Below are 21,648 nucleotides of genomic sequence, written 5' to 3' on the forward strand. Positions count from 1 at the left end.
TTTATTACATGTCGCTTTCAAAGAAACAGGGTGGATTGGGACTTTTTGGAGGGTGCTATGGAGAAGTTGGGTTTCAGTGCGCTTTGGATAAGTTGGGTAATGAAATGTGTAAAATCAGCCCGTTTTTCAGTGAAAATGAATGGAGAAGTACTCGAACCTTTCATCCCCTCGAGAGGACTCCGACAAGGTGACCCACTAAGCCCTTATTTATTTTTGTTCGTTGCTGATGGGCTTGCTACCATTTTTAATAATGAGGTTCGAGGAGGGAACTTGTCTCTGGTGAAGGTGGTTCGCAATAGCCCGGGGATATCAAACTTACTGTTTGCGGATGATAGTTTGGTGTTCTTTAAAGCTTCCTGTGACCAAGCCAGAACAGTGAAAAGCGCTCTCAATATGTTCCAGAGATGTACATGCCAACTCTTAAGCAGCAGCAAGTGTTCCATTTTATTCAGTGAGAGTTGCCCTAGTGCTTTGCAAGATGAAATCAAGGCGATCCTAGCTTGTGACTCCTCTACGTTCGAAAGCAAGTACCTGGGGCTCCCAACCCCGGAGGGTAGAATGAAAGATGAGAAGTTCCAGCCTATCATGGACAGATTCTTGAAAAGGTGTAGCGATTGGGCTGGAAGACATATGTCTTTTGCTGCAAAAGAGGTGCACGTCAAAGCAATTGTTCAAGCGCTACCAACCTTTGCTATGGGTGTTTTCAAGTTCTCAGTGGGCTTCTGGGAGAAGTACGAGCGTCTCATTAGGGAATTCTGGTGGGGAGAGGAGGAGGGACAAAGGAAAGTTCACTGGATGGCGTGGGAACGTATGATTAAGCCGAAGAGAGCAGGAGGGATTGGCTTCCGTGGCATGCAAAATTTCAACCAAGCTCTCTTAGCGAGACAAGGTTGGCGCCTCATTCAGAATCCAAACAGCTTGTGTGCGAGGGTTTTGAAATCCAAATACTATCCAAAAGGTGATCTACTGGATACCATCTTCTCCTCTGACGCCTCCCAAGCATGGAGAGGTATAGAGCATGGTCTAGAACTGCTGAAGAAGGGCCTGATTTGGAGAGTGGGAAATGGGAAGAAAATCCAAATCCAAAGAGATCAATGGGTTCCTAGGAAGAGTGGTCTGAAGATTACCACTTTCAAGAGGAGATCAAGATTACGGTGAGTGAATCAGCTAATGAAGAGAGGAGGAAATGAATGGGATGAGGACTTGATCCACCAATTATTCCATAGATATGATGCAGAAGAAATTTGCAAAATTAAAACTCCAAGGAATGAGGTGGATGATTGTGTTGCTTGGCATGAGGAAAGAACGGGGATATTCTCTATCCGGCGTGCTTACAAGCTGGGAGCTAACATAAAACAGCAAGGCAATATGAGGGCCTCCAGCTCTGGAACTGAAGCGGACAATAGAGGCATTTGGGACATGATCTGGAAAGCAAAAGTCCCAGAAAAAGTTAAGATCTTTGCGTGGCGGGTGGCCACTGAAACCCTCCCAACAAAGAAGAATAAATGGAAACGAACTATTGAGACTGACAGTGTCTGTACGATCTGCGGGAGGGAAGAGGAAGATGAGTTCCATGCTGTCATCAAGTGCACCAAAGCACGAGTGATCAGAGAGGAAATGCGGAAGCATTGGAACTTGCCGGCGGAGGATCAATTTCGTTTTACTGGAAACGATTGGCTTCACAATCTTCTGTGCAAACATACTGCCGATGTACGTAGCAAAACCATGCTCCTGTTATGGAGGGCCTGGTGGCTCCGTGATGATTGCATCCATGGGGAGGGCAAAGCAACGATAGGACAGTCCGTCCAGTTCCTAGCTAAATATGCTTACTCCGACAAATACCACCTGATGGGAGACCAAGGTGCTCATATTATAGACATGAGGCGTGAGGAAATCAAAAGAGGGAAGCTACCTTGGGGGCAGAATACGAAGTGCGACAGTGTGGACAGTGCTGACGTAGCTGGGCATGCAATCCATCCGGGTGCGCCAAGGGAGGAACCAAGACGGACAACCGGGAGTCTGTGGGAACCACCTGATGCGGGCATCTAGAAACTAAATTCGGACGCATCTTTCCTTCCTGACACCGGGGATACTTCGGCGGGAATTATTGTCAGAGATCACCGGGGTGTGGTTGCTTTGGCTTGTGGACAACGACTCCAGGCCTGTAAAGATGCAGAAGAAGCTGAAATGGCTGCTGTGTTGTTTGGCCTCGGCGTTCTGAAGAAATACTACAATGGTCCTGTATGTGTGGAATCTGATTGTGCTACAGTACCATCTCTACTGCACAGCACATCTTGCAATCAGTCTGCGCTTTTCCCCCTGGTTACGGACATCAGGCACCTGACAAAAGTGTTCAAGGAAGTAAGCTTCAAAGCAGTTAAAAGGTCCAGCAACAGGATGGCACATGAGCTAGCCGCTCTCGCTAGGAGACAAGGACAGTTTTTTACTTTCGGAAATGTTCCTCCAAACCTCAGAGATATCCTCATGGAGGATTGTAATCCTAGTCCGTTAGTAATATAATTTGTGGCTGGCTTTTTCTCAAAAAAAAAAGAAATAGTACACCATATGTATGCTTTTTTCCACTCCATATTTTCACTTTTTAATTCAAACACCAACAATCAATGCACAGGGTCGCCCCAAATCAATTCTATGCACCACATGCATGAGATGGCATGATGGTGTGGCAGATATGCATAACTCGCTGATGTGGCATACTTGCATGGTTAGGTAAATTAGATAGTGGGTTGCAACTATTTAAGATGAGGATTATGTAAGATCACATAATTACATAGGTGATCAGATAGTTCATGTGACTTGTTCATTTTTTGTGAAAACTTATAAGCTTCAATCCATAGTATTTTTTGGGGCCTGGGTTAGGAAAGACCATGCTTACTATAGGATTCCTTACAAATGGCAGCACTTGCAATAATTCCATCTTATCTCTCGTTTGCACCTTCTCTTTGTCCAAAATCATGTGAAGTATCTATTACATTCAAATGGACATGTATGTGAATCCATATGTTCTCGTTTCTTTAGGATTCATCACTACGTAGTGACATCCAATCTTATCTTACTCGTATTTATGTGTACATTTTGGGGGTCTATGAGTTACAAGCACAAAATTTTGGAATTGATAATAAATATGTGTACATAACAAAACTGTAAAAGAAAATATGGAATGTATGTGTGGTTAGAAATATGGGGTAAAACACAAATTGATGCATCCCAGTGAAAAAAAGCGCAAATGTGTAGTAAAAACTAGAGATGATGTTTCGCAATATATCTCAATGAAAGTTTAGTGGTACAACGTGTATATTTAGAATAATTTTTTATTGTATTAGATAATGGTATAATTGTAAACATTTATTTTATATAAGTAACATAACCAAATGCAATCCTTTTTCGCATGCATGGTTCCATGTTAAGATGGACATTTTCTCGTGCATATTTCTAAGTTGAGGCGAGTCTTTTTGCATTTATAGGTGCCATAGTTAAATGTTGAGAAAATATATTAGCGTTGATAACCTATTTAGTTACATATGAGTACATGACGATGAGATGCTTTTTCTTTTGCGAGCGACGATGAAGTACTGTAGATGTAATACATATAATTTATCAATGCCCGAACACAATTTATAGAGATTACCAAGATCATACCGTGGGAATCCTGTATTCAACGATGTCTAGACGATTATGTGTCATGTCTAATCAACCATGATGCATCTCGGTTGGGTGCATGGGAGCAAAAATGGAATGTTGGTTACATATCACACGATATTCTTTTTTGAACTTTTATTTAGAACGACAGATATTGTGACGTCCAAAAAACCGAGTCGGCACATGTTGAAATTTACGAAGTCACTATAGTTGACGAAACATTGTCTCCCACTGAACAGAGATCGCTGAAATCTAAAATAAATTCAGAACATGCGCGCACTAGCTATGCTCCATTGGCGATCATTTTTCCTTTCGATTTTTGGTAAGCCTCAGTCAACCAAGACTTCGTTATGTCTCGGTTGATACTATCGTCCTTTGATTTTGCATGGAGATTCGTACAAAAAAATTCTTTTCGATTTTTCCTTTTTTCTTCATACATACATACATACTACTCCCTTCGTTCCTAAATATAAGTGTTTTTAGATATTTCAAATAAACTACCACATATGTATGTATATAGACACATTTTAGACTGTGGATTCACTCATTTTGTTTCGTATGTAGTCACTTGTTAAAATCTCTAAAAAGACCCATATTTAGAAACGAATGGGGTATATATTACTTGACTAAAACTTAATTAAGTCTCGGTCAATCGAGACCCAACCATACCCTTTTTTTGTTGTTGATTATTATATATCGGGATAAAGATTGCTAACCGGTCATGCCACACGATCATGTAGCCAGCAGCTAGCCCTAGCCAGCTGCAGCAACGCCTGCACGGTTGCTTTGCTAGCTGCTCCTTGAACGAAGACAGATCCACGATCTCCCCCCACATGCTGCGCATGATGATCGGTCAAGCTCGCGTGGGGCCCACTGGAACGGGAGCACGCTGCTGTGATCCACGAATCATGTGCTCGTAGGCGACATGAGTTTGCTATATGCATCCCTGCCTGCTCCCCGTGCCTGCGCGCGGTGCACCGCAGCTGGAGTACTTGAGTTGGACCGGAACGTGCCCACAGCGTAGCGTAGGACGCGCTGGGATGGGAAGAAGAGCTCTGCGGTCTGGTCCCTTGTGTCTGGGGATTTGTGATCGAGTGTAACAGCACGCGGAGCCTCTTGTTTTGGAGTAGACCTGGGCATTTCCGGGCCGGGTTTTAAGAAAGCCCGACTCCAAAATACCAATCCCGGGCATGGCCTGGCCCGGCCTGCAGCCCGAGAAAATGCCTAACTTCAGTATTTAAAACAATAAAATAACTATTTTCGGGGGTTAATTAATACTATAACTAGTACTCCCTCCGTTCATAAATATTTGTCTTTCTAGCATTTCAAATGAATTACAACATACGGATGTATGTAGACATATTTTAGAGCGTAGATTCACTCATTTTGCTTCGTATGTAGTTATTTGTTGAAATCTCTAAAAAGACAAATATTTGGGAACGGAGAGAGTAATAATGTACATGCAATGCACATTTATAATAGGTATACTCCCTCCATTTCATAATGTAAGACGTTTTTTGACGGTAGAATATTAGTTGCACGTTATATTAGGTAAGATATATATGTTGCACATTGGTATTTGGTAAGATATGAATTACTTTTTTGCGAGAATGGTAGGATATTAATTACAAGGCAGATTTCAAGGGACAACGTTGAGTCAAAACGTGTTTATAACCAATAGTTGTGGTGGGTAATTAGAGCATTAAACGTGTTTGGTGCTCAACATTGGAGCGATTTGAACCGCTAGATAACATGATTTGATGGTAGAGATGGTTTGGATCTGCCCATTTGAGTCTTTTTATATTGGTATATATATAGATACTATGCCTATATTTATATTAAAAAAAAATCATGTTTTGCCAGGCTTTTTGGGCTTCGGGCTAGAAAGTGAGGTACGTGCCCGGCCCATACATCGGGCTTCGAGTCAGGCCTGTCGGGCCGGGTCACCCATGCCCATGTTTTTTTGGAGAGGGTGCTTTTAGGGTGATGCACTTGGTCACCACGCGAGTATATGAAGCGACACTGGGGCTATTTTTGTTTTGTGAATAAATTCTTGCATTACTCAAAGTTGCAACCTATCAAAGTTGGCCATGAAATGACTAGCGCTATTACAGTTTCGGCGGATATGAGTAATGCAAGAATGTCTCTCACTCATACTAGTAATGCCCTCTCTAATAACAAAAGCATACTTTGATTTGTTTCCTTGTCCACCTTTGATCATTATAACCGTCTCCAGACAATCTGATTCGATATCAACAGGTAGACTGCTCCATTGTAATGGCAGCATAACACCTTCGAAGATAACCCAGCTTCCAAAATATCAGTACATGTGAAGAGGTACCTGCAGGAGTTGAAAATAATGACACTGGGCTATCATACAAATGATTTCTTTTGGAAGAGTTTATACATAAGAATTGTGACACTAGAAGTAAATACATCAAGGCTGTTATAGTGAAGTACATAAGGTGCAATTATCCCCGTAGCTTTTTATGGAAAGAATGTGAAGAACCTATGGAGGGCGAGGCTTGAATTAATATTAGATTTTCACATAACACGAATGTGAAGGAAATATGCCCTAGAGGCAATAATAAAGTTATTATTTATTTCCTTATATCATAATAAATGTTTATTATTAATGCTAGAATTGTATTAACCGGAAACATAATACATGTGTGAATACATAGACAAAAAACAGAGAGTCACTAGTATGCCTCTACTTGACTAGCTCGTTAATCAAAGATGGTTATGTTTCCTAACCATAGACATGAGTTATCATTTGATTAACGGGATCACATCATTAGGAGAATGATGTGATTGAGTTGACCATTCCGTTAGCTTAGCACTTGATCGTTTAGTTTGTTGCCATTGCTTTCTTCATAACTTATACATGTTCCTATGACTATGAGATTATGCAACTCCAGTTTACCGGAGGAACACTTTGTGTGCTACCAAACGTCAAAACGTAACTGGGTGATTATAAATGTGCTCTACAGATGTCTCCGAAGGTACTTGTTGGGTTGGCGTATTTTGAAATTATGATTTGCCACTTCGATTGTCGGAGAGGTATCTCTGGGCCCTCTCGGTAATGCACATCACTCAAGCCTTGCAAGCATTGCAACTAATAAGTTAGTTGTAGGATGATGTATTACGGAACGAGTAAAGAGACTTGCCGGTAACGAGATTGAACTAGGTATTGAGATACCGACGATCGAATCTCGAGCAAGTAACATATCGATGACAAAGGGAACAACGTATGTTGTTATGCGGTCTGACCGATAAAGATCTTCTTAGAATATGTAGGAGCCAATATAAGCATCCAGGTTCCGCTATTGGTTATTGACCGGAGACGTGTCTCGGTCATGTCTACGTAGCTCTCGAACCCGTAGGGTCCGCACGCTTAAAGTTCGTTGACGATCGTAATTAGGGTTTTTGTGTTTTGATGTACCGAAGGTTGCTCGGAGTCCCGGATGTGATCACGGACATGACGAGGAGTCTCGAAATGGTCGAGACATAAAGATTAATATATTGGAAGCCTATATTTGGATATCGGAAACGTTCTGGGTGAAATCGGGATTTTACCGGAGTACCGGGGGGTTACCGAAACCCCCCGGGGTTATTGGGCCTACATGGGCCATAAGGGAGAAAAGGAGGGCCGGCCAGGGCAGGCCGCGCGCCCCCTCCCCCCCTAGTCCGAATAGGACAAGGAAGGGGGGGGGGGCGGCGCCCCCCTTTCCTCTTTCTCCCTTCCTCCTTCCTTTTCCAACAAGGCAAGAGGGGGAGTCCTACTCCCGGTTGGAGTAGGACTCCTCCAGGCGCACCCATAGGGTCAGCCGCACCTCCCCCTCCTTTATATACTGAGGCAAGGGGCACCCCATGACACACAAGTTGATCCTCGTGATCGTTCCTTAGCCGTGTGCGGTGCCCCCTTCCACCATATTCCACCTCGGTCATATCATAGCGGTGCTTAGGCGAAGCCCTGCGCTGGTAGAACATCATCACCGTCATCACGCCGTCGTGCTGACGAAACTCTCCCTCAACGTTTTGCTGGATCGGAACTCGAGGGACGTCACCGAGTTGAACGTGTGCAGAACTCGGAGCTGCCGTACGTTCGGTACTTGGATCGGTCGGATCGGGAAGACATACGACTACTTCCTCTACGTTGTGTCAACACTTCTGTTGCCGGTCTACGAGGGTACGTAGACAACACTCTCCCCTCTTGTTGCTATGCATCACCATGATCTTGCGTGTGCGTAGGAATTTTTTTGAAATTACTACGTTCCCCAACAGTGGCATCAGAGCCTAGGTTTTATGCGTTGATGTTGTGCACGAGTAGAACACAAGTGAGTTATGGGTGATATAAGTCATACTGCTTACCATCATGTCATACTTTGGTTCGGCGGTATTGTTGGATGAAGCGGCCCGGACCGACATTACGCGTATGCTTACGCGAGACTGGTTCTACCGACGTGCTTTGCACACAGGTGGCTGGCGGGTGTCAGTTTCTCCAACTTTAGTTGAACCAAGTGTGGCTATGCCCGGTCCTTGCGAAGGTTAAAACAGCACCAACTTGACAAACTATCGTTGTGGTTTTGATGCATAGGTAAGAACGGTTTTGCTAAGCCCATAGCAGCCACGTAAAACTTGCAACAACAAAGTAGAGGACGTCTAACTTGTTTTTGCAGGGCATGTTGTGATGTGATATGGTCAAGACATGATGCTAAATTTTATTGTATGAGATGATCATGTTTTGCAACCGAGTTATCGGCAACTGGCAGGAGCCATATGGTTGTCGCTTTATTGTATGCAATGCAATTGCGCTGTAATGCTTTACTTTATCACTAAGCGGTAGCGATAGTCGTGGAAGCATAAGATTGGCGAGACGACAATGATGCTACGATGGTGATCAAGGTGTCGCGCCGGTGACGATGGTGATCATGAAGGTGCTTCGGAGATGAAGATCACAAGCACAAGATGATGATGGCCATATCATATCACTTATATTGATTGCATGTGATGTTTATCTTTTATGCATCTTATCTTGCTTTGATTCACGGTAGCATTATAAGATGACCCCTCGCTAAATTATCAAAGTATAAGTGTTCTCCCTGAGTATGCACCGTTGCGAAAGTTCTTCGTGCTGAGACACCACGTGATGATCGGGTGTGATAGGCTCTACGTTCAAATACAACGGGTGCAAAACAGTTGCACACGCGGAATACTCAGGTTTAACTTGACGAGCCTAGCATATAACAGATATGGCCTCGGAACACGGAGACCGAAAGGTCGAGCGTGAATCATATAGTAGATATGATCAATATATTGATGTTCACCATTGATACTACTCCATCTCACGTGATGATCGGATATGGTTTAGTTGATTTAGATCACGTGATCACTTAGAGGATTAGAGGGATATCTTTCTAAGTGGGAGTTCTTAAGTAATATGATTAATTGAACTTAAATTATCATGAACTTAGTACCTGATAGTATCTTGCTTGTCTATGTTTGATTGTAGATAGATGGCTCGTGCTGTTGTTCCGTTGAATTTTAATGCGTTCCTTGAGAAAGCAAGTTGAAAGATGATGGTAGCAATTACACGGACTGGGTCCGTAACTTGAGGATTATCCTCATTGCTGCACAGAAGAATTACGTCCTGGAAGCACCACTAAGTGCCAAGCCTGCTGCAGGAGCGACACCAGATGTTATGAACGTCTGGCAGAGCAAAGCTGATGACTACTCGATAGTTCAGTGTGCCATGCTTTATGGCTTAGAACCGGGTCTTCAACGATGTTTTGAACGTCATGGAGCATATGAGATGTTCCAGGAGTTGAAGTTAATATTTCAAGCAAATGCCCGGATTGAGAGATATGAAGTCTCCAATAAGTTTTATAGCTGCAAGATTAAGGAGAATAGTTCTGTCAGTGAACATATACTCAAAATGTCTGAGTATCATAATCACTTGACTCAACTGGGGGTTAATCTTCCTGTTGATAGTGTCATTAACAGAGTTCTTCAATCACTGCCACCAAGCTACAAAAGCTTCGTGATGAACTATAATATGCAAGGGATGAATAAAACTATTCCTGAGCTCTTCGCGATGCTAAAAGCCGCGGAGGTAGAAATTAAGAAGGAGCATCAAGTGTTGATGGTCAATAAGACCACCAGTTTCAAGAAAAAAGGGCAAAAGGAAGAAGAAAGGGAACTTCAAGAAGAACATCAAACAAGTTGCTGCTCAGGAGAAGAAACCCAAGTCTGGACCTAAGCCTGAGACTTTGTGCTTCTACTGCAAGCAGACTGGTCACTGGAAGCGGAACTGCCCCAAGTATTTGGCGGATAAGAAGGATGGCAAAGTGAACAAAGGTATAATGTGATATACATGTTATTGATGTGTACCTTACTAATGCTCGCAGTAGCACCTGGGTATTTGATACTGGTTCTGTTGCTAACATTTGCAACTCGAAACAGGGGCTACGGATTAAGCGAAGATTGGCTAAGGACGAGGTGACGATGCGCGTGGGAAATGGTTCCAAAGTCAATGTGATCGCGGTCGGCACGCTACCTCTACATCTACCTTCGGGATTAGTATTAGACCTAAATAATTGTTATTTGGTGCCAGCGTTCAGCATGAACATTATATCTGGATCTTGTTTGATGCGAGATGGTTATTCATTTAAATCAGAGAATAATGGTTGTTCTATTTATATGAGTAATATCTTTTATGGTCATGCACCCTTGAAGAGTGGTCTATTTTTGATGAATCTCGATAGTAGTGATACACATATTCATAATGTTGAAATCAAAAGATGCAGAGTTGATAATGATAGTGCAACTTATTTGTGGCACTGTCGTTTAGGTCATATCGGTATAAAGCGCATGAAGAAACTCCATACTGATGGACTTTTGGAACTACTTGATTATGAATCACTTGGTACTTGCGAACCGTGCCTCATGGGTAAGATGACTAAAACGCCGTTCTTCGGTACTATGAAGAGAACAACGAATTTATTGGAAATCATACATATAGATGTATGTGGTCCAATGAATGTTGAGGCTCGTGGTGGATATCGTTATTTTCTCACCTTCACAGATGATTTAAGCAGATATGGGTATATCTACTTAATGAAACATAAGTCTGAAACATTTGAAAAGTTCAAAGAATTTCATAGTGAAGTTGAAAATCATCGTAACAAGAAAATAAAGTTTCTACGATCTGATCGTGGAGGAGAATATTTGAGTTACGAGTTTGGTCTACATTTGAAACAATGCGGAATAGTTTCGCAACTCACGCCACCCGGAACACAACAGCGTAATGGTGTGTCCAAACGTCGTAATCGTACTTTATTAGATATGGTGCGATCTATGATGTCTCTTACTAATTTACCGTTATCGTTTTGGGGTTATGCTTTAGAGACGGCTGCATTCACGTTAAATAGGACACCATCGAAATCCGTTGAGACGACGCCTTATGAACTGTGGTTTGGCAAGAAACCAAAGTTGTCATTTCTGAAAGTTTGGGGCTGCGATGCTTATGTGAAAAAGCTTCAACCTGATAAGCTCAAACCCAAATCGGAGAAATGTGTCTTCATAGGATACCCAAAGGAGACTGTTGGGTACACCTTCTATCACAGATTCGAAAGAAAAACTTTTGTTGCTAAATTCAGAGTTTTTCTAGAGAAGGAGTTTCTCTCGAAAGAAGTGAGTGGAAGAAAAGTAGAACTTGATGAGGTAACTGTACCTGCTCCCTTATTGGAAAGTAGTACATCACAGAAACCGGTTTCTGTGACACCTACACCAATTAGTGATGAAGCTAATGATAATGATCATGAAACTTCAGATCAAGTTACAACCGAACCTCGTAGATCAACCAGAGTAAGGTCCGCACCAGAGTGGTACAGTAATCCTGTTCTGGAAGTCATGCTACTAGATCATGATGAACCTACGAACTATGAAGAAGCGATGGTGAGCCCAGATTCCGCAAAATGGCTAGAAGCCATGAAATCTGAGATGGGATCCATGTATGAGAACAAAGTGTGGACTTTGGTTGACTTGCCCGTTGATTGACAAGCAATTGAGAATAAATGGATCTTCAAGAAGAAGACTAACGCTGACGGTAATGTTACTGTCTACAAAGCTCGACTTGTTGCAAAAGGTTTTCGACAAGTTCAAGGGATTGACTACGATGAGACCTTCTCACCCGTAGCGATGCTTAAGTCTGTCCGAATCATGTTAGCAATTACCGCATTTTATGATTATGAAATTTGGCAAATGGATGTCAAAACTGCATTCCTGAATGGATTTCTGGAAGAAGAGTTGTATATGATGCAACCAGAAGGTTTTGTCGATCCAAAGGGAGCTAACAAAGTGTGCAAGCTCCAGCGATCCATTTATGGACTGGTGCAAGCCTCTCGGAGTTGGAATAAACGCTTTGATAGTCTGATCAAAGCATTTGGTTTTGTACAGACTTTTGGAGAAGCCTGTATTTACAAGAAAGTGAGTGTGAGCTCTGTAGCATTTCTGATATTATAAGTGGATGACATATTATTGATTGGAAATGATATAGAATTTCTGGATAGCATAAAGGGATACTTGAATAAGAGTTTTTCAATGAAAGACCTCGGTGAAGCTGCTTACATATTAGGCATTAAGATCTATAGAGATAGATCAAGACACTTAATTGGACTTTCACAAAGCACATACCTTGACAAGGTTTTGAAGAAGTTCAAAATGGATCAAGCAAAGAAAGGGTTCTTGCCTGTGTTACAAGGTGTGAAGTTGAGTAAGACTCAATGTCCGACCACCGCAGAAGATAGAGAGAAAATGAAAGATGTTCCCTATGCTTAAACCATAGGCTCTATCATGTATACAATATTGTGTACCAGACCTGATGTGTGTCTTGCTATAAGTCTAGCAGGGAGGTAGCAAAGTAATCCAGGAGTGGATCACTAGACAGCGGTCAAGAACATCCTGAAATACCTGAAAAGGATTAAGGATATGTTTCTCGTATATGGAGATGACAAAGAGCTCATCGTAAATGGTTACGTTGATGCAAGCTTTGACACTGATCCGAACGATTCTAAATCGCAAACCGGATACGTGTTTTTACTGAATGGTGGAGCTGTCAGTTGGTGTAGTTCTAAACAAAGCATCGTGGCGGGATCTACATATGAAGCGGAGTACATAGCTGCTTCGAAGGCAGCAAATGAAGGAGTCTGGATGAAGGAGTTCATATCCGATCTAGGTGTCATACCTAGTGCATCGGGTCCAATGAAAATCTTTTGTGACAATACTGGTGCAATTGTCTTGGCGAAGGAATCCAGATTTCACAAGAGAACCAAACACATCAAGAGACGCTTCAATTCCATTCAGGATTTAGTCCAAGTGGGAGACATAGAAATTTGCAAGATACATACGGATCTGAATGTTGCAGACCCGCTGACTAAGCCTCTTCCACGAGCAAAACATGATCAGCACCAAGGCTCCATGGGTGTTAGAATCATTACTGTGTAATCTAGATTATTGACTCTAGTGCAAGTGGGAGACTGAAGGAAATATGCCCTAGAGGCAATAATAAAGTTATTATTTATTTCCTTATATCATGATAAATGTTTATTATTCATGCTAGAATTGTATTAACCGGAAACATAATACATGTGTGAATACATAGACAAAAAACAGAGAGTGACTAGTATGCCTCTACTTGACTAGCTCGTTAATCAAAGATGGTTATGTTTCCTAACCATAGACATGAGTTGTCATTTGATTAACGGGATCACATCATTAGGAGAATGATGTGATTGAGTTGACCATTCCGTTAGCTTAGCACTTGATCATTTAGTTTGTTGCTATTGCTTTCTTCATAACTTATACATGTTCCTATGACTATGAGATTATGCAACTCCCGTTTACCGGAGGAACACTTTGTGTGCTACCAAACATCACAACGTAACTGGGTGATTATAAAGGTGCTCTACAGGTGTCTCCGAAGGTACTTGTTGGGTTGGCGTATTTCGAGATTAGGATTTGTCACTCCGATTGTCGGAGAGGTATCTCTGGGCCATCTCGGTAATGCACATCACTCAAGCCTTGCAAGCACTGCAACTAATAAGTTAGTTGCAGGATGATGTATTACGGAACGAGTAAAGAGACTTGCCAGTAACAAGATTGAACTAGGTATTGAGATACCGACGATCGAATCTCGGCAAGTAACATACCGATGACAAAGCGAACAAGGTATGTTGTTATGCGGTCTGACCGATAAAGATCTTCATAGAATATGTAGGAGCCAATATGAGCATCCAGGTTCCGCTATTGGTTATTGATCGGAGATGTGTCTCGGTCATGTCTACATAGTTCTCGAACCCGTAGGATCCGCACGCTTAAAGTTCGATGACGATCGTAATTAGGGTTTTTATGTTTTGATGTACCGAAGGTTATTCGGAGTCCCGGATGTGATCACGGACATGACGAGGAGTCTCGAAATGGTCGAGACATAAAGATTGATATATTGGAAGCCTATATTTGGATATCGGAAACGTTCCGGGTGAAATCAGGATTTTACCGGAGTACCGGGGGGTTACCGAAACCCCCCGGGGGTTATTGGGCCTACATGGGCCATAAGGGAGAAGAGGAGGGCCGGCCAGGGCAGGCCGCGCGCCCCCTCCCCCCTAGTCCGAATAGGACAAGGAAGGGGGGGGGGCGCCCCCCTTTCCTCTTTCTCCCTTCCTCCTTCCTTTTCCAACAAGGCAAGAGGGGGGAGTCCTACTCCCGGTTGGAGTAGGACTCCTCCAGGCGCACCCATAGGGCCGGCCGCACCTCCCCCTCCTTTATATACTGAGGCAAGGGGCACCCCATGACACACAAGTTGATCCTCGTGATCGTTCCTTAGCCGTGTGCGGTGCCCCCTTCCACCATATTCCACCTCGGTCATATCGTAGCAGTGCTTAGGCGAAGCCCTGCATCAGTAGAACATCATCACCGTCATCACGCCGTCGTGCTGACAAAACTCTCCCTCAATGTTTTGCTGGATCGGAACTCGAGGGACGTCACCGAGTTGAACGTGTGCAGAACTCGGAGGTGCCGTACGTTCGGTACTTGGATCGGTCGGATCGGGAAGACGTATAACTACTTCCTCTACGTTGTGTCAATACTTCCGTTGCCGGTCTACGAGGGTACATAGACAACACTCTCACCTCTCGTTGCTATGCATCACCATGATCTTGCGTGTGCGTAGGAATTTTTTTGAAATTACTACGTTCCCCAACAAAATGCATAGTTATAACAAGAACATATGGAGGGTGAGGTGTAAATATTACACTCCTACATAAGACCAACGCCTAGTTGCAACGATAAAAGGGGGCCATAAGCTTCATTGGGCCACTTTTAAAAGACCTGGCCATTAAAATGATATAAAAAAGACATTCATGCCAGACGTAAAAGGGTAATAATAAACTAAACACGTGATCTAGTGAATGCAAGCAACTACATTGAAGGAGAAGAAATCATGAATGTTCTTACATTGTTTGTGGGACGATGATCCGGGCATTACATGTCGAGGGCTCCTGCTAAATTGTCCATTTTAGAAAAAAAAAACATTACGCCAATTCAAAATCTACATGATTTCACAAATTGTATGCCTGCCTCCTTTGCTCTAACTATAATGTCAACTCTCATTGTTGATCACTATCACCAAAAAGAAGGCTCGAAGAGCAGAAGGATGGCAAGGAAAATAGGTAGTATAATGTGTGAAGTAGAAAACACCAGAAAACCTACTACATGATGATACACTTGGTGCGGGGCAGCTATGATTTTTTTTAAATGGTTAAAGCAAATTAATAGGTGCGGGTTCTCATTTTCTAGGACACCATGAAATTATAAGCACGTTGATTATGGTTTTAGGGAGCAAATATGCAAATATCACATACTACTACTGCACCTTTTAAATAAAGTCAACCTGTCAGGTTTATAGGGAAAGAAAACAAATGTGACATCCACAACAATGCCACGTAACCGGCTATACTTCTCTTATCGTATTTTCTCTTAGGGTGCTTTTAGGGTCAAATTCATGGTCATCGCCAAATATAAACACTACACCCAACATGAAGCGTCAGTAGAGGTAAATACATGAAAATTGTTTTAGTCAAGTATATCTGGTGTAGTTGTTACCATATCTCGTATAGAAAAGGTTAGGAGAGCCCATGGAAGTCGAGGCATGAATATAGGTTTCTACATAACATCGACACATAGTTGCAACGGGAGAACGAGAACACAAGTGTTGTGGGAGTAGTATAAATTACAGTAAGAAATTATCACATTGTTAAAATAACCCCGATATTATGTCATAATGCCAGGGTCTTGGTAGGAAAAGCAAACAAACGCGCGCTCTCCCACTTCAACTCCACCACCTCCCCCACCCTCCTTGCTCCAGGCCCTGCTTCGACTTCAAACGAAACAGTAAAACGATTTGTCTGATTTAAGCAGATATGGGTATATCTACTTAATGAAACATAAGTCTGAAACATTTGAAAAGTTCAAAGAATTTCAGAATGAAGTTGAAAATCATCGTAACAAGAAAATAAAGTTTCTACGATCTGATCGTGGAGGAGAATATTTGAGTTACGAGTTTGGTCTACATTTGAAACAATGCGAAATAGTTTCGCAACTCACGCCACCCGGAACACAACAGCGTAATTGTGTGTCCAAACGTCGTAATCGTACTTTATTAGATATGGTGCGATCTATGATGTCTCTTACTAATTTACCGTTATCGTTTTGGGGTTATGCTTGAGAGACGGTTGCATTCACGTTAAATAGGACACCATCGAAATCCGTTGAGACGACGCCTTATGAACCGTGGTTTGGCAAGAAACCAAAGTTGTCATTTCTGAAAGTTTGGGGCTGCGATGCTTATGTGAAAAAGCTTCAACCTGATAAGCTCAAACCTAAATCGGAGAAATGTGTCTTCATAGGATACCCAAAGGAGACTGTTGGGTACACCTTCTATCACAGATTCGAAAGAAAAACTTCTGTTGCTAAATTCAGAGTTTTTCTAGAGAAGGAGTTTCTCTCGAAAGAAGTGAGTGGAAGAAAAGTAGAACTTGATGAGGTAACTGTACCTGCTCCCTCATTGGAAAGTAGTACATCACAGAAACCGGTTTCTGTGACACCTACACCAATTAGTGATGAAGCTAATGATAATGATCATGAAACTTCAGATCAAGTTACTACCGAACCTCGTAGATCAACCAGAGTAAGATCCGCACCAGAGTGGTACAGTAATCCTGTTCTGGAAGTCATGCTACTAGATCATGATGAACCTACGAACTATGAAGAAGCGATGGTGAGCCCAGATTCCGCAAAATGGCTAGAAGCCATGAAATCTGAGATGGGATCCATGTATGAGAACAAAGTGTGGACTTTGGTTGACTTGCCCGTTGATCGACAAGCAATTGAGAATAAATGGATCTTCAAGAAGAAGACTAACGCTGACGGTAATGTTACTGTCTACAAAGCTCGACTTGTTGCAAAAGGTTTTCGACAAGTTCAAGGGATTGACTACGATGAGACCTTCTCACCCGTAGCGATGCTTAAGTCTGTCCGAATCATGTTAGCAATTACCGCATTTTATGATTATGAAATTTGGCAAATGGATGTCAAAACTGCATTCCTGAATGGATTTCTGGAAGAATAGTTGTATATGATGCAACCAGAAGGTTTTGTCGATCCAAAGGGAGCTAACAAAGTGTGCAAGCTCCAGCGATCCATTTATGGACTGGTGCAAGCCTCTTGGAGTTGGAATAAACGCTTTGATAGTCTGATCAAAGCACTTGGTTTTGTACAGACTTTTGGAGAAGCCTGTATTTACAAGAAAGTGAGTGTGAGCTCTGTAGCATTTCTGATATTATATGTGGATGACATATTATTGATTGGAAATGATATAGAATTTCTGGATAGCATAAAGGGATACTTGAATAAGAGTTTTTCAATGAAAGACCTCGGTGAAGCTGCTTACATATTAGGCATTAAGATCTATAGAGATAGATCAAGACACTTAATTGGACTTTCACAAAGCACATACCTTGACAAGGTTTTGAAGAAGTTCAAAATGGATCAAGCAAAGAAAGGGTTCTTGCCTGTGTTACAAGGTGTGAAGTTGAGTAAGACTCAATGTCCGACCACCGCAGAAGATAGAGAGAAAATGAAAGATGTTCCCTATGCTTAAACCATAGGCTCTATCATGTATACAATATTGTGTACCAGACCTGATGTGTGTCTTGCTATAAGTCTAGCAGGGAGGTAGCAAAGTAATCCAGGAGTGGATCACTGGACATCGGTCAAGAACATCCTGAAATACCTGAAAAGGATTAAGGATATGTTTCTCATATATGGAGATGACAAAGAGCTCATCGTAAATGGTTACATTGATGCAAGCTTTGACACTGATCCGGACGATTCTAAATCGCAAACCGGATACGTGTTTTTACTGAATGGTGGAGCTGTCAGTTGGTGTAGTTCTAAACAAAGCATCGTGACGGGATCTACATACGAAGCGGAGTACATAGCTGCTTCGAAGGCAGCAAATGAAGGAGTCTGGATGAAGGAGTTCATATCCGATCTAGGTGTCATACCTAGTGCATCGGGTCCAATGAAAATCTTTTGTGACAATACTGGTGCAATTGCCTTGGCAAAGGAATCCAGATTTCACAAGAGAACCAAACACATCAAGAGACGCTTCAATTCCATTCAGGATTTAGTCCAAGTGGGAGACATAGAAATTTGCAAGATACATACGGATCTGAATGTTGCAGACCCGCTGACTAAGCCTCTTCCACGAGCAAAACATGATCAGCACCAAGGCTCCATGTGTGTTAGAATCATTACTGTGTAATCTAGATTATTGACTCTAGTGCAAGTGGGAGACTGAAGGAAATATGCCCTAGAGGCAATAATAAAGTTATTATTTATTTCCTTATATCATGATAAATGTTTATTATTCATGCTAGAATTGTATTAACCGGAAACATAATACATGTGTGAATACATAGACAAAAAACAGAGAGTCACTAGTATGCCTCTACTTGACTAGCTCGTTAATCAAAGATGGTTATGTTTCCTAACCATAGACATGAGTTGTCATTTGATTAACGGGATCACATCATTAGGAGAATGATGTGATTGAGTTGACCATTCCGTTAGCTTAGCACTTGATCGTTTAGTTTGTTGCTATTGCTTTCTTCATAACTTATACATGTTCCTATGACTATGAGATTATGCAACTCCCGTTTACCGGAGGAACACTTTGTGTGCTACCAAACATCACAACGTAACTGGGTGATTATAAAGGTGCTCTACAGGTGTCTCCGAAGGTACTTGTTGGGTTGGCGTATTTCGAGATTAGGATTTTTCACTCCGATTGTCGGAGAGGTATCTCTGGGCCATCTCGGTAATGCACATCACTCAAGCCTTGCAAGCACTGCAACTAATAAGTTAGTTGCAGGATGATGTATTATGGAACGAGTAAAGAGACTTGCCGGTAACAAGATTGAACTAGGTATTGAGATACCGACGATCGAATCTCGGGCAAGTAACATACCGATGACAAAGGGAACAAGGTATGTTGTTATGCGGTCTGACCGATAAAGATCTTCATAGAATATGTAGGAGCCAATATGAGCATCCAGGTTCCGCTATTGGTTATTGACCGGAGACGTGTCTCGGTCATGTCTACATAGTTCTCGAACCCGTAGGATCCGCACGCTTAAAGTTCGGTGACGATCGTAATTAGGGTTTTTGTGTTTTGATGTACCGAAGGTTATTCGGAGTCCCGGATGTGATCACGGACATGATGAGGAGTCTCGAAATGGTCGATGCATAAAGATTGATATATTGGAAGCCTATATTTGGATATCGGAAACGTTCCGGTTGAAATCAGGATTTTACCGGAGTACCGGGGGGTTACCGAAACCCCCCGGGGGTTATTGGGCCTACATGGGCCATAAGGGAGAAGAGGAGGGCCGGCCAGGGCAGGCCGCGCGCCCCCTCCCCCCTAGTCCGAATAGGACAAGGAAGGGGGGGGGGGGCGGCGCCCCCCTTTCCTCTTTCTCCCTTCCTCCTTGCTTTTCCAACAAGGCAAGAGGGGGAGTCCTACTCCCGGTTGGAGTAGGACTCCTCCAGGCGCACCCATAGGCCGGCCGCACCTCCCCCTCCTTTATATACTGAGGCAAGGGGCACCCCATGACACACAAGTTGATCCTCGTGATCGTTCCTTAGCCGTGTGCGGTGCCCCCTTCCACCATATTCCACCTCGGTCATATCGTAGCAGTGCTTAGGCGAAGCCCTGCATCGGTAGAACATCATCACCGTCATCACGCCGTCGTGCTGACAAAACTCTCCCTCAACGTTTTGCTGGATCGGAACTCGAGGGACGTCACCGAGTTGAACGTGTGCAGAACTCGGAGGTGCCGTACGTTCGGTACTTGGATCGGTCGGATCGGGAAGACGTACAACTACTTCCTCTATGTTGTGTCAATACTTCCGTTGCCGGTCTACGAGGGTACGTAGACAACACTCTCACCTCTCGTTGCTATGCATCACCATGATCTTGCGTGTGCGTAGGATTTTTTTTGAAATTACTACGTTCCCCAACAAAATGCATAGTTATAACAAGAACATATGGAGGGTGAGGTGTAAATATTACACTCCTACATAAGACCAACGCCTAGTTGCAACGATAAAATGGGGCCATAAGCTTCATTGGGCCACTTTTAAAAGACCTGGCCATTAAAATGATATAAAAAAGACATTCATGCCAGACGTAAAAGGGTAATAATAAACTAAACACGTGATCTAGTGAATGCAAGCAACTACATTGAAGGAGAAGAAATCATGAATGTTCTTACATTGTTTGTGGGACGATGATCCGGGCATTACATGTCGAGGGCTCCTGCTAAATTGTCCATTTTAGAAAAAAAAACATTACGCCAATTCAAAATCTACATGATTTCACAAATTGTATGCCTGCCTCCTTTGCTCTAACTATAATGTCAACTCTCATTGTTGATCACTATCACCAAAAAGAAGGCTCGAAGAGCAGAAGGATGGCAAGGAAAATAGGTAGTATAATGTGTGAAGTAGAAAACACCAGAAAACCTACTACATGATGATACACTTGGTGCGGGGCAGCTATGATTTTTTTTAAATGGTTAAAGCAAATTAATAGGTGCGGGTTCTCATTTTCTAGGACACAATGAAATTATAAGCACGTTGATTATGGTTTTAGGGAGCAAATATGCAAATATCACATACTACTACTGCACCTTTCAAATAAAGTCAACCTGTCAGGTTTATAGGGAAAGAAAATAAATGTGACATCCACAACAATGCCACGTAACCGGCTATACTTCTCTTATCATATTTTCTCTTAGGGTGCTTTTAGGGTCAAATTCATGGTCATCGCCAAATATAAACACTACACCCAACATGAAGCGTCACTAGAGGTAAATACATGAAAATTGTTTTAGTCAAGTATATATGGTGTAGTTGTTACCATATCTCGTATAAAAAAGGTTAGGAGAGCCCATGGAAGTCGAGGCATGAATATAGGTTTCTACATAGCATGGACACATAGTTGCAACGGGAGAACGAGAACACAAGTGTTGTGGGAGTAGTATAAATTACAGTAAGAAATTATCACATTGTTAAAATAACCCCGATATTATGTCATAATGCCAGGGTCTTGGTAGGAAAAGCAAACAAACGCGCGCTCTCCCACTTCAACTCCGCCACCTCCCCCACCCTCCCTGCTCCAGGCCCTGCTTCTTTTTTTTTTTGAAGGCGCTCCAGGCCCTGCTTCGACTTCGAACGAAACAGTAAAACAAACCGCAACGAATCGGCGGCGGGGGTGCGCCGAATGCCGGTGGTGCCCGCGCCGCCTCTCCCCTCCCCGCCGCGCCCCAGCCCCACCGAATCGAAGCGGAATAGAACAACTCCACCGCG

This window comes from Triticum dicoccoides, chromosome 5A (assembly GCF_002162155.2).
Source record: "Triticum dicoccoides isolate Atlit2015 ecotype Zavitan chromosome 5A, WEW_v2.0, whole genome shotgun sequence".
Taxonomy (NCBI): domain Eukaryota; kingdom Viridiplantae; phylum Streptophyta; class Magnoliopsida; order Poales; family Poaceae; genus Triticum; species Triticum dicoccoides.